This window comes from Apis cerana, linkage group LG1 (genome assembly GCF_029169275.1).
Source record: "Apis cerana isolate GH-2021 linkage group LG1, AcerK_1.0, whole genome shotgun sequence".
Taxonomy (NCBI): domain Eukaryota; kingdom Metazoa; phylum Arthropoda; class Insecta; order Hymenoptera; family Apidae; genus Apis; species Apis cerana.
In genome coordinates this window covers 10,134,656-10,149,489 of record NC_083852.1, presented here as the reverse complement: position 1 = coordinate 10,149,489, position 14,834 = coordinate 10,134,656, and the positions used below count along the sequence as shown (strand labels likewise).

Here is a 14,834-nt window from a genome sequence, read left to right as displayed (position 1 = left end):
TATATGCTGTGCAACAGTGCTAAAATTATTGTAATGTTAAAAGATTATTTTGATTCATTATATATATTATATTATAATATTAATTTTTATGATATATTAATAAATTTGATTCCTCTTGATTAATTCGAACAATTCAAAGTTCATTCATCAATACACGAATTGAATCGTACATCCAATTTACTTTTCCATTTTTACGTAACATGTTAGACTATTGCACAGCATTTTTCTTTCGTGAAACACATAACATAAAAGTATATTCAAAGTGATAATCCCTTTAATCATAAAGATGTAAGCATAAAAATCCACACAGTTTAATAACTTGGAAGTCGATTAGAGACGATTTCATTTTTCCAAATTACATTTTTCGAAATGATTCGAATTTTCAAGATATATATTCAAAATGACTCGAAGGGTTTCATTACTGAAAAGAAAAAGAGAGAGAGAGAGGTGGAAAGTCGGAGTCGGTTGGAGCGTGGCAAAGGAGGATCGCGGTTGTACAGAGAATTGGCTGTAAATTTCTAATTAGCCGTCACCGGAACGCAATCTAAAACGTATTGTGACGCGCATAAGATAATAAGCGGACGGAAATCCACGATTATCGTGGTCAGGCAGAAAGGGCATCCTGACGACGAGCTACCGGACGAGCCATTTCCACGGTTCACCGCCCTTCGTTTCAACTCTACGTATGATTATATCGTTCCACCGATTATTTTGCTCGATGCTCGAGCAGAAAACAAACGCAATTAACATTAGGCACCGAGGATCGAGCCCGGGTCAAAATATCGGTGGACGATCTTGTTTGCTCGAAGGGAAACTCTCTCACGCGTTTAACGTTACGGGGATCGTTTATATTCGAACGTGCGTATATCCCCATCCAGCTGTATTCGTGGCCGTTTCCCATTTTATCGTCGCTTAATTAAATTGTTGAATTTCAATCATTTCAAAATTCAGAATATTTAAAAAATACAGTCTTTTGTAAATAAAATAGGTTCGAGATTTTCATGTTTCTTAGAAAGTATTCGAAGAAATGGTTGATTTTAAGAGAATTAGGTTAGACTTCTTCGTATTTTAGAAAGTTCCTTCGTCAAAAGTTCTCCTACATCCTAGAAATAATTAAGAAATAGTTGGCGGTATTTGAAGAATAATTAGATTGAAATTAACAAAAAATAATTACTATATTGATATAACAAAGTAATAAAAAGAAATTGGAAAAGAAAATTTCGATATAAGAAGGAAGAATAAGGAGATTGCAAATTTTTTTTTCACCCAGATATCGTATCAAATTGTTGTACTATTTTTTTTTGTCGTCAGAAAATTTCTCTTCTTCGATTGTTCTCGAGAACAAAAAAACTCTATCTTCCATCGAGTGGATACTCCACGAGATTTTACAAAGAATCGATGTTTTCAAAGTGTATCTCCATTCGTGGAGATGGAAAGATAAAATTGACGCATTCCTCTCGGTGTATCTTTGACATTGCGTGACAGGAATTTGAAAAGTTCATATCCAATGCATATCACTCTGCTCTCAGTGAGTCACGATGAATCGTGGATGAGTGGCTAGCTGTGTGGTTACTAGCGTCGTATGCGTTTAATGCGTACAGATGGTCATTAGTACCTGGAATAATGATAAACATCTGTAGATGGATACTTAAACTTTTTTTTTTTTTTTTATCTAGGGTGCGAATCCATTTGAGAGTAAAACTCACGCGAGTTGCTTTCGATGGTCATTTTTCATTAACGATATACCGTGAATGAGAATAATAATTGTCACAAATAGAAAATGACACGATATAAAATTCCTGTTAAATTAATTTTCAACGAAATTATATAAATACTTGTTATCAAGTTTGAAACCGATTTACAGAAATGAATTTTTTTCAAAAGATAAATGAAATTTCAAATGTTGCAATGTGTATCTTGAAATAAAAAAAGAGACGGATTGAACGTTTTAAATAAAGGAACAATAACGAGTATCTTATCATCATCGAGTTAATCGCGCGAGATAAGGTATTCGTTGGACGGAATTGCAGGGATTTGACTGGTTGTCGCGCTGGCGAATCGGCAACCCCGTTTCGTGGTTGTTATATTTAGTTACGTTTCAACTGCACCAAACCAATGTTACGGACAATTTACTCGCGAAATTAGTTACAAAACGCTCGACCTATCTACCCATCAGTCACTTCCTCTTCCTTCACGTTAAATAGATGGACGGCCATTAAACGCCGAGAGTGGAGGAAGAGTTATTGTTCGCGGGTTATACCATAATACATTCGGTACATTCTCGTACACCACGAATCGTAGACCGCACGTCCGTTCGCGTTTCATCTCCCTCTCTCCTTTTTTTTACCCCTTTAACGAATTCGTTCCTACGAATTTGACGAGAAATCGGGGGTGGTATTCTCGATTATTCTCGATAGCAAATAAATCGAAATTTTTCGTCCAACAATACAAGTGGAATACAATTGAATTGGAGAACTGTTGGAGCAATTTGAAATAATGTGAATTGAAAAATCAATAATTTTATAAATATCACTAATCGACTGATTAAAATTATTATCAGTTGATTTTTCTTTACAGAGATAGATATTTCTCTAACGTTATTTGTTTTAGTTTATTTCTTAAATCGATTTTTCGTTTCCAGGCTTTTTTTTCAAATTTAAAAATTTTATTGCATTCTTAAGGCAAATTTAACGTTTGAAAAATTAATTATCAATCATTATAGTAGATGATATAGGAGTTCAACATTTTGATAAATTCAGACGATATGAAATTGTGCGTAAGGAAGAGAGGACATTTTAACGAATAATTGTACGTGTTTCGAGGAATATAATGTTTTTTATTTCGCCATCTTTGTTTTTTGTATTTCGGTGGTTGGAAGTCACGGGTCACGATCCCCAGGAAACAGATATGACGCGCGTCACGAAGCGTGAAAATGCTTGAACGCATCCAACGATTACGCTCAAATACACTTGGATATGTTTCTTTACGTAAATAATATACATATAGATATTCCGAACGATGGGAACAATCAAGAAGCAATTTATCGAACGATTCGATTATTATATAACTTGTATGATAATGATACAATATTTGTGAAAAGATCGATCCGCGAATTTCGTTTGGGAATCGAAAATATCACGTGATATTTCTTTTATATTTGTTTGTTTATTTGCGAGAATCTTTTAGATATATAAAAGAAAGGTATAGAATATAATACAAGCTATATAATAAAACGAGATATAGATAAGAATGAGTGTAATAATAATAATCGCAAATGACTTGGATAAGAATATTAATTTACGATGCGATAAGAATGTAACTGTTTATAAATGTTTATTGCCATGAACTGTTTCGAATAAGAAAAGAAAGATTTAATAGATAGAAGTTTGTTTAAATTTAATCAAAAGATACGATCATTTTGATGAAGCAAAAATTTAATTTTTCAAGAGATCAAAATAAATCAAAAATTGATTTAGAAATATAAAAATATCAATTAAACCATAATCAACTATATTTTTATATACTTTTATACAACATATCCCACCAATATATTTTAGGTTATGATAGTCAACAAAAAACTTTTTGTTATTATAATTTATCCCGTAACTTATTTTTATTCATATTTCAGTTTCGATTAAGCAACGAATTAAATTTTCATTTAAAATTTCTTACTGTTTTCGAACTTTTGAAGTGTACGTTTGATTCAACGTAGCAGACGATATTACATTTTTTTGATTTATTCGACTATGATCGATGCGATAGGTCGAAACCGACTGCGCCACGGCGTTTCCGCGTAGAGACGCGTTCCAGTCGAGAGAATCGAGAGGGCAACAGGTCGATCGGGAAGGCGCTGCTCGACTCTGCTCGATGTTGCTGGTACGGTTCGTCACGAGCTCGTATCGCGCGTCTCCACGCGAATCGTATCGCGGATTGCTCGGTTTTCCACATTGCGTTACAAGTGGTGCAAGATGCTTGGCGTTTACCGAGTTATTGGTGTATCACCGACCACGTGGAAAAGGAATATAAACTTGATAAACCGTTACTCGTTCGACATACGCTCCTCTGGCAATTCAGTCTTTAGAAGCGGCACCAAACGAACGAATTTCCCGTTACTATATGTCGAAACGATTCGAAACGATAATTAGAAAATACGATTATTGTTTCTTTGATGATTAATAAGCTGGTTATTGCTTGGTTGTAAAAGTGAATTTATGGATTTGGTTTGTACACAATTCATGTTATATGTGTTATATTTTCTGTATTACATATTATTATGTATTGCACATTATTGTATATCATTGATATATAATATTACGTTGCTTCAAAAATTATTTTTGTTATTCGAGAGAAGTAATATTCGACGAATTAACAAGTTAATAAATTTATAGACCAATGGTCTTTTACATTTATATATCAAATGGAATAATTAGATGATTTCTCCATAAAAGATTTGTTTTTTTTTAAACAAGTTAAAAAGCCATCTCAAATAATCGGTCAAAATTAATTTGAAAAATATATCACTCAGGTGATAAGATATAATTCAGCGCAATCGCTATTCTGGAAAAATAAAATTTATTGGAAAATACAAGAGTTATGGGAACTGAAAAAAAAGAAAAATAAAAATAAAAAAAGGAAGAAACTTTTAAAATAACCAAACGTATTTAAATAGCACTTGATAAATGAGAAACGCTAAAAGGATTGACAATGGTTTTCGATTAACGAGACTATTCTTCCGGCAGGAAATTACTCGATCGAGGCACATTGTGTGTCGATTTCTATCCAGTACGTGTAATCTGTGAATATCCCGGTACTAGTCGAAGATCGTAACAACCGTAAATTTCACAAATACAATAAGCGATATAATAATTGAATTGTATTTAAAACTAATTTACATGTTTATTTTAGCACAGCGATTTCTAACTTTTAATTCTTGTCATTTTAATATAATTACATTTCTATATTTTATAGGAATATCAGAGTCCTCGCTATTTAAATCAAAGAAGACAATATTACTTAGTCATCAAAATCGCATTATTTTTAAAAAATATTCTTTGTTGTTAATGATGTATGTAGATGATAGGCCGTAATTCTTGCTATATTTGCTTACACCCAATAAAAACTTTAACGCAAAGACATCCTTGCGATTCATCAAACGAAGAAAAATGAAGAACAATGAGTGTATAGAGAGTGTACGATTCATTGCCCAATCATAAGTACGTAATAATTATCACTTCTGTACGGAAAATTTAAAATTTAAATAGTGCATATCAAATATTTTTTTGCAACTCCAAAGAAGGAAAAATATTTGGAAAAATACTGATTCATTTTTTTGATTGGAGAGAATGAATAAATAAAAAAGAGAAAATGAGCAATTTAATCGAAAAAAAAAAAATTATTATAGTCAAAAATACCGATGATTACCGTGAAAATGATCGATTGGAAAGGAATGATATAGGAAAGGAACAGAATGGAATAGCGGAGGTTTGCTCCACCAGCGGTGGGAGCACAATAAGGGTGTTGTAAGAAGCAACGAAGACCTCATGGAAGGTAACCTCGTGGCATCGCATACCTGATGTTCGCGAACGAATGCTTTGTAGCCAGTACGGAAGTCTCGGCTGTATAACACATTAACATTACGGACTAACACCGGAGACGGATTGTAAAGCATCGATGTATCTGTTGTAATAACTGTGAAGCGACTTTGCGCTCTTCATACTAATGAGACGGATTTTAATGGGACGAGTGTTTCTCTCGCTATTTCGATGCGTGCAAAAATTTGACATTTTTCTTTTCTTCCTTTCTTTTTTCTTTTTTATTTTCTATTTTTTAGTTCAAGAATAGTTCTTATTCTTTTCGTCTACTCTTTCAATGTGTTCATGTATATTTTTTTTTATTATTTACGATTTTAATCAATAAATAATATTCCACCAAATAACTTGAGATTTGTACTTTGTAGCATTTTCATTTAATGAAAAAAAAATTGTTCGTTATAGTATTCGTTGCATTATTGTGTATTATTATTTTATTTACATAACCTAAAAATGAGATCAATCGAACATTCGTTTATTCGGCTATGATCTAATACTGATATACTGGTTAAGAAGAAATCTAAATATATATATATTCGATTTAGTTAAAATTAAAAGGACGATTAATTAGTTGTTGCCAGGGAATGAGAGAGCGAGAATGAGCCAGTCGATAAGAGAGAAGGAGATGCGAATCGTTTTCGGTTGGGCGGAGGCTAGTTGATTATCCGTTTCTCTTGCGTTCTCTTACGAAGTACCGTTATGCTCAGGATGCCCGAGGCCTCGAGGATCCTTTCTTTCCTCCTTTCCTCCTTTTCACCTCTTCCTTATTCCTCCTTTCCCCCTTTCTCCTTTTCTCCTTTCTTTCTCGAGCCTACTCGACTCTTCCTTGCCTTGTCTCGCTTACGTTCCTGTCTCTTCTCGAGATCTCGATCTCGGTACAGCCTGGCCTGTCCTGCCCTGTGCCATGCCCTATCCAACTACTCGATTAATCGAAGAAAACGTTCGGCGATTCGTGTTATCGCCAAATATGAAACTTTCATTCTCGCATTGTAGAAATTTCGTACGATGAAAAATTGCCGATCGAAAATTTAAGATTATTTTTTCTTTTCGAATCTTTTCCCAAGTGTGTTATTAATTTGAAATTAATGTCGTGTTATAGATAGAAGAATATTTCATAAATATTTCATAAATTTAGACAGGAAATTTCGATTTATTTACACGTAATATTCCCACGAATCAAAGTTGAAAGATTCGATCGAAGCGCATCGGTTGTGTTGTTGAACGGGTGATTTATAACAGGCAGACTTTGGGCTACTTTCTCGAGTCGGTTGTTACGTAAAGGCTCCCGGCCCTCTGAACGTATAGCTTGTTGCTTCGTCTTTGCGATCGTATCGGTTCGGTAAAATCGTGACGTCGCGATTGTCTCGCCATCCAAATTTATATTTATATTTATATTTATATATGAATAATTAAAATATCATATATGATATTGAAATTTTATTATCCTCTTTAAATTACACTTCTTGAGATGAAATTAAATTAATTTCCAGTTTTCTCATAAAATTCATGTGAATTTTTCACTTTTGCTCGAGTGATATAAATATTGTATATAAATTTCGCAATGAAGAAACGCTACATAATTGATCTGCAAAATATTAAATAGATAAATATTAATTTTTATCGAATCCCTGAAAATGAAATTCAACTTTTCTTTACAATATTTGAAATAATGGGATGATAAATTGCATAAATTTTCAAATAAATAATTGATATAGTCCCAATACGTATATACATCTCTTTCACAAACACGTCCATATTTGAAAATTGTTCAATCTTTTTTCGATAAATAAATTTTCTTAAACCGATTAATGTTCCTCGACTAATTCCTCGAATAATCTTGCTGCTCTTAAATACGTAGATTCACACCTCGAGGCCTAAATATCTCCATTGAAGAATAGAATTCGATCGCGGTACATCCGATTGGAATAGAAAGTTGAATCGCGTTGACGTGTAAGCGCGCGCGCGCGCCCATTGGTGTCGATCGCGTGCATAGCCGTGCGTTGGCAAGAGGGACATTGAGCGAGAGGGAGATGGAGAGTGTGAGAGAAGGGAAAGGGATGGTGGAAGAGAGGAGAGGAAAACGCAGGATGATGAGTCTGGCTGGAATTCTCTCTGAACGTTGACCTACGGTATTGAAGATCGGGTAAATGTATATCTGCTGCCGGCGTCTGCACGCACCGGATCGTTCGTAACCGATCTGATCGTGACCGTTACGAAATATGACGTATCGACGATGTTTATCGATATAAGGCTATGTAATTGTACGTCATTGTCGATACGAGTGTATCGCATTGGGTGAAACGATATATCCTCCTCCACCGTGTGAAACTTTGAACCGTTTAACAGGTATCGAATTCGTTGATTACAAATCGAATTTACAACGATCGAATTTTTTTAACTATTCAAACGTTAGAATTTATAGCGATCGAATTTATAACGATCGAATATATAACTTCGCTGAATTGCGAGGAAGCGGCACGATAGAACGTGGAAATTGAAATTCTAGCCAGGTTTTTAGCGAGAAAAGCTACTCGCAAGGTCTGTCGATTCGACGTGATATACGTTATTAAGTTCCGAAAGGATGACCGCCTGTTGCTTGTCACACGAAAATGCTCGAATATTCGATCGCGATTCACCACTATTGGAAGGCACGCGCGTCGAATTAAAAATTACATAAATTAATCGAAAATCTCTCGGTAGCTAAAATTCTATTCATTCTCCTCTATTCTGTGAAAATTGTTTTCCACGTATCTGAACGTATTATTTCTGTGCTTCGAATAGCTTCTCTAAAGTTTAAAAATTTGTTCCACTCCTCATCATAACGTACTTTTTGGATATTTTGTATCTTCTCGCATATCGTGTATATTCTAATTTATTTTTCACGCTCTGCATAAATGTAATCCTTCCATTTTCGTCCTCTCCAACATTTTTACCTATCCCCTTGAAAAGATTCGATGTACTTTTACTCGAACATAGCAAGTGTACCACAGGCAGTGTAGAGAGAGTCGCGTGCTCTAGAGGCGTTCCTCGGTCGTAGAAAAGTTCCGAAGAAGGTCTTTAGCCTTCGGCGCGTATCGTGCGGCCTGCAGGAAGACCGGTGAGCAGCAGTGACTTTTAAGATGCGTACCGACACGCATTCTACGTGTCTCTCGACTGCGTGGCAATCGTGTCAGCAATGCCGGGAACCGTGAAACGCATGTAAATCCATTCTTCGCATAGCCAGAAGTACACACAAGTCGGTGTAACGTTCCTCCAGTTGGATGTGTGCTTTCGTTACCAGCACCATTATTTTTAACCAAACTTGCGAATGCTCGTATCGTCAGCACCAAATCATCTATCGAATCTTTGCTTCTTGTTTTTCCTTTTTTCTTCCACAATGTGAGAAAATATTACGCTCGTATTAGATAGGCGCAAGAGATAGGCGAGGATGTTTGCCAACTCATCGCGATTAAAATTAATATCTGTGTATTTTATTGTTGAATTGTAGACATGTAACTAAATTGAAATTATATTATCGTAAATCATTACGAGCTATTCATTTTATATAATTGTATAAAAATTAAGGGGGAAAAAAAGGATGATCACTCACAAATTCATAATCATTATATTGTGTATATAAAAATTTTAAAAATGGTGCAATTATTCGTCTCAATTATAATTCTTTCTCGTTTTTCATAAGAGGGAGAGAAAGACAGAAAAGAGCGAGTTACTCGTGAATGGAGAAGAATGGAGTGAGGATTAGTTTCTGAATCATTTTCGAAGACACCTTTCGAGGATATTGCACAATGGTTTGCATAGGCAAACGCGGATATAGGCCAAGAAACAAGATTACCATCTGCAGAGCACGACGTTTAAAGCATAAACCGCAGTCTCCATTTCTAACGCTTGCCCAGAGAAAACATAGAGATTTTCGCGATACCGTTCTTATGAATCGACAATTATTATAAATTAGAATATATAATTGCATAAATGACGCGAAAACATTTAAGCATTTTACGTGGATACCTATATTTTCTATAATTTTTTTAACATTGATATTGAATTAATCGTAATCTATAAATTTTAATCTGTAAATAAATCTTAAATATACATCTTTCAAATGTGTAATTAGTTTATTTCATAAAGTAAATAATAAAGTAAATAAAGTGATAATTTTGTATATATTCGACCAAATATTGTAAAATCACGAATTATCATGTAAAAAATATTCAAAGAATCGGGATCTAAAATAATTTTGCAATATTCCGTCAAGAATATACAAAATTATTAAAGTGAGATCTTGAATGCGTGTACAAAAATTCTTGAAGAATTTACAAAAATATCGAATATTGAATTCTATCAAAGAGACGCTGTTTTTGCCAGAATTGTGATTGAATTCAAAGATACTAGGTAACAGCTGCAATAGTCAATCAAAGATTGTTATGTAAGCAATCGATAAAGTTCTTGCTCAATGCTCGTATTGCCTAAAAGGTTATGATCCTTTTAATTTTTTTCTTTATATATTAAATATTATCAAACTGATACAAAAAAACGAATTTATTTGAAAAAATTTTAATTGTAAGATGAAAATGTAGAAGTATTTTTTTTTATACGAAACTTCATTATTGAATAAATTGATATTAATTATATATTATATCCGAATTATAATTGACTATATGTAGATCAATTATACAAAATTATAATATATCAATTATATAATTATACCAATTATACAATTATACAAATATCAATTATATTAATTATACAATTTTGTTATTCAATAATTATTCAAATGAAAAATGATTATGTATTTAAATTTGTATATTTGAAAGATATTTTACATAATATAAAATATGTATTCTTTTACATGACAAATATTCATATTTCGAATTTGTTCTTTATTCGTTATGTATCTTATTGTATTATTTCCTTAAGAATTTCACTTCTACGTTTATTTTCCAAATTTTCCTTAATAGTGTCAATTTTTAGTTCGCGTTATTATAAGTATTCCGTTTCGTAATCGTAAATTCAATAACACTACATAAAGATGCTTTAATTCATAGAAACTCGCTTCACGCTTCCCTTTTGAATGGCGCAATGTCCGATGAGAGATCGATGAATGGAAGAATTTGCAGACCATTTTTGATAAGAAGTTTTCGACGGATTCTCGAATTCTCCACATAAATCGTATCTTTAGATACGAATATATGGATATCTATTTGCGGTCAAAGAATCGCGTACATTGATTAGAACGGTGCAGAAAATGTGAGAACGGCACCTGAAAAGCAAACCAACGCGATATTTGCTCGCGCTTTTTGATTTTTTTCGGACTTGATCGATGTTTGACTTTCGATGACGTTTGCGAAACCTTCGACACAAATACGACGTTTAACTGTTATCTTCTTTCGCGAATATTAACTTTCGTTTTTTTCTCACGGTATAAGTTGCGATTCTTGAATTACAAGCAAAAATTGGTAAATATATAGCGATGAAAAATTCACATTTGAAGAAATCATGATCGAGCTAAAATAAAATGTGAGGAAAAGAAACGAAGAATGATTGAAAAATTATAATAATTTTGTTATTATTTCATCCTTTTGATTAATGTTTAATTTAATAATACAGTTAAATCTCATTGCATTAGACAAGCTAAATCGTTTACAGCTAAAAAATTTCTGAATTATTTTCTATTTTTATTGAATAAATCTTTTCTTCAATATTGGATGAGTGTATATTGAAATATTGAAATAAAAACTTTAATAAAGTGTCCTAGAATTTTTTCCGATTTTTTTTAAAGTCAGAATAATAAAAACAATCAAACTTAAATAATTCTTATTTATAAAAAGTGCAATATATATATTTGCTTACGAAGAATTAATAAAAGTGCAACAATAATAACAATAATGATGCATCACTAATGGAGTCAGTTTGAAAAACGATATTCATGTCAAGTTGACTTCGAAAGGCTGTCAGAAAAAAAAAGATTAAAAAAAACGAAGAATGTTAGAAATGATCGTCATTCATTCAGTTGTGAAAGGAGATGTGAATTATGAAATACGTGCTTGATGTTAGTTTTCTCAGACTCCTTCGATGTCGAATGTCTTATCACTGGTAAATACATAATACACATATGTATACACTCATAAAAGATACACGTCTTGCAGGTTAGATCGCGGCCAATGTCACATTGAGATTAGATTATTTGCAATTACTTTTCGTATTTACACGGATTATCCTTTCCTTATCGAGAATTGGCTCGAAAATCGGTTAAGATTGAGTTTCGAATGAATCGAGTTTCACGATTTACGTAACGATATAACGCCTTTTCGGAATTCATCGAAGCGAAGAAGAAAGTTTTCGAGAATCGTAACGCGGCTTTCTTTAAATCACGGTTTCGAAGTAAGTTTCTTTGATTTCTTTATTTATTAGAGATATATGTTAAAGAAGAAAAAAGAAACTATCGAGTAATTTTTTTTAAAATAATAATAGGATTATTATTTAATCGTACTTATAGATAGATCAAAAAATGAATAACATTATTCTTTCGCTTATCGATATGCAATAAAATTTTATTTCATAATATTTTCTTCTAACCTCTTTTTTATTTTATTTGATGACAGAAATGAAATACGTAATGGTTTTGAATCTTTGAACGGTTTGAAACTTTGAAAGTTATCTAACCTAACCTAATTCGATATATTTCGTGTTTATTCATCGAGATTATAAATAGATTATAAATAGTACAATAAAATAGTATCACTTTTATTGAGAAAATGATATAAATGATAATATTATTAGTGAAAATGATACGAGCATAATATATATTAAATAAATAATAAACTTTGCGATTAAAATAAATAAGAAACGATATAATATGTTAGGAATATCAAATTTTTAATTAAACACATAATTTTTGTTGAACCAATATATTTCTAGATTTAAAATATATTTCATATTATTGATATTAGAAAATGAAGTATATATGTTAAATCTTCGAAATAAACGAATTGTCTACATAATATAATCAATTATAATGTTAACATAATTATATGTTAACATCATTAATTCAAAGATAATCTTTTTCTTTTACTATATACAACGAATATTTAACATAATCTTTTGTGAAATTCTAATAAAAAAACAGAAGTATTACACGAAGTATCCATTTTAATGTTTTGGATCATAATTTCATTTCTTTATTTCGTAATCTTCTAATATCTAATATCTAATATTATGTACGTTTTATTATATAGAATCGTCCTATTTAAAAGAAATGTAATTCCATACCTCATTTCCTATGAGTATAAATCTTTCTTCAATTTTAAACTTATAAAAATATTTCATATATTTCTTTTCCACTGGATCTTTCAACTGTATGTACCGATCGCAGTACTTCTATCCTTGTTCGGTGTCTTTGAGAATTCCGAGTTGTTGATTGTATCTCTGCTCGAGAACTCGAGCGAAAGGAAGAAAGGTACGATCGAAAATGGCAATTACGATAAATCGAGTATTAAGGTGTTTGGGCGGCGCGGCATTGAAATCGAGAATGTCGTCCGGCTACGAACGACCGTTTTCACTGTCGCTATTCGCGCGTGGCGTGTGGCGCGAGGCGCGTGGCGCGTGGCGCGCCACCTCCTGCGAAACTCATCGGTTCGAGAGTGGCGCTCCACGCGGTGCCAACCTGGTGAGAAGAGAACGCGATCAGGCTGGTCCTAACCGCTTCGTGGTCCGCGCGCCGATGCCTGATCTATCGTACTGCTTTTAGATCGAGTCTTTAGAATGCGTTCTTTTCTCGGTGTCGCGGTTGGTCAAGGTTGATGACTGTGCTGTAAAGCGGTTGTATCATAATAGCCGTTTATACTGCCGCTTTCCTTTTACTTTGTGATCGCGGGAATAACAATCGTGTTGATCAGTTTTTTCCATTTGAAACGATGTCTTTGTTTGTTCTTTGTCATTTCGTCTTTGAAGGAAAGAAATCGACGATTACAGAATATAGAATGTTTCGTATCTTTTTGGTTAAACGGTGGGAACATAACCTACAAATGAAAGTAAGACAAAAATTTTATGTAAAATTTCTCTGTGAACACTTTGTTTACCAATGGTAAATTATAGGTTATGGACAAATGCTTAAAGTAGCTTGAATATACGTATAATATAATATATTATAAGCAGATTTATAGTATAGTATATTAAATAATAATAATAATAATAATAATAATAATTGTATATTAAATATGAAAGATCGATTGATGATATTTTTAGTTGCAATGTTTATATTTATATATCGAAATATTTACAGATAAATATTTTTATATCTTTCGTATATTTTTATTTATTAGATTTCTGTATAAAATATATCCTATATATTTGTCATATGCTTTTTTTTGGATAATAATTTAATTAAATAAATTCAATAAAAGCGATTTTATTCTTTAGATTTTTACAATATATACGTTTAAATTTTTTTAAATCTTAAGATAAATAAAATTGTTATTCTTGCCAATAAAAATATTATGTTAATTGACTATTTTATGTGTAATATGTATAATAGTTATCTATGTACTACTTGTATTTTGTTATATTATTATCTATATTCAAGGATCTTTCTAACCCGTTTAGACAAATAAGTAAATACATGCTTGGAAGTCATTCCTACTTTGAAACTAGTCAAACGAGTAATACATTAAAATACAGGCATTTAAACTTATTCAAATGCTTAGGTTCTCTATTCCACTTTATCTTTTACTGACTATTATTTGTAATTGTTGGCATGAAATGAGAATTCGTGTTTTTAGTAATTTGTATGTGTTAAGAGTTTATAACTGAATAAATACTGTGAATTACGTGATATGAATTGAAAATCATGTAAAGAACGCGAGTGAGTTGGTGGTCTCCACGCTGTCTGATAGTATTGAGAATAAAACGGCTACCATGAAACTAATCGATTAAAAAAAATTATCACGATAGATGACACTTATTCCATTATTTAGAAATAATGTAAAAAACGGAATCTCGTATACAAAGTAACATCTCGTATTATTGCTCGCGTTATTGTTTGAACGAAGTATAGCAAAGTCGTAGATTCATGCACTAGATATATGCGTATTTACTTACATGGCCGATTTCAAGGTCGTGATTTATAAGGAGGACGCGGGCGTGTAAGGAGCGTGTAACGAGCGTGCTACGATATTGCAATTCTCATTCTAGATCGATATTGAATCTTGTGTCGAAATGAGAACGTGTGATTCCGTATTCATTTATGAATGA

At 32.4% G+C, this 14,834-nt stretch overlaps 1 protein-coding gene and 1 long non-coding RNA gene across 3 annotated transcripts in view; one reads left to right on the top strand and one right to left on the bottom strand.

Annotated features, from left to right (window-relative positions):
- LOC107997986 (ras guanine nucleotide exchange factor P-like) overlaps nt 1-14,834 on the top strand; it is a 63,956-nt gene that overhangs the window by 6,182 nt on the left and 42,940 nt on the right. The gene's annotated exons all lie outside the window — the stretch shown is intronic.
- On the bottom strand, nt 178-12,992 carry LOC114577437 (uncharacterized). The gene is made up of 3 exons (XR_009833400.1): nt 12,855-12,992; nt 1,267-1,615; nt 178-1,103 (listed from the first exon to the last, which is right to left on the bottom strand). It is a non-coding gene; the product is annotated as an uncharacterized LOC114577437 (long non-coding RNA).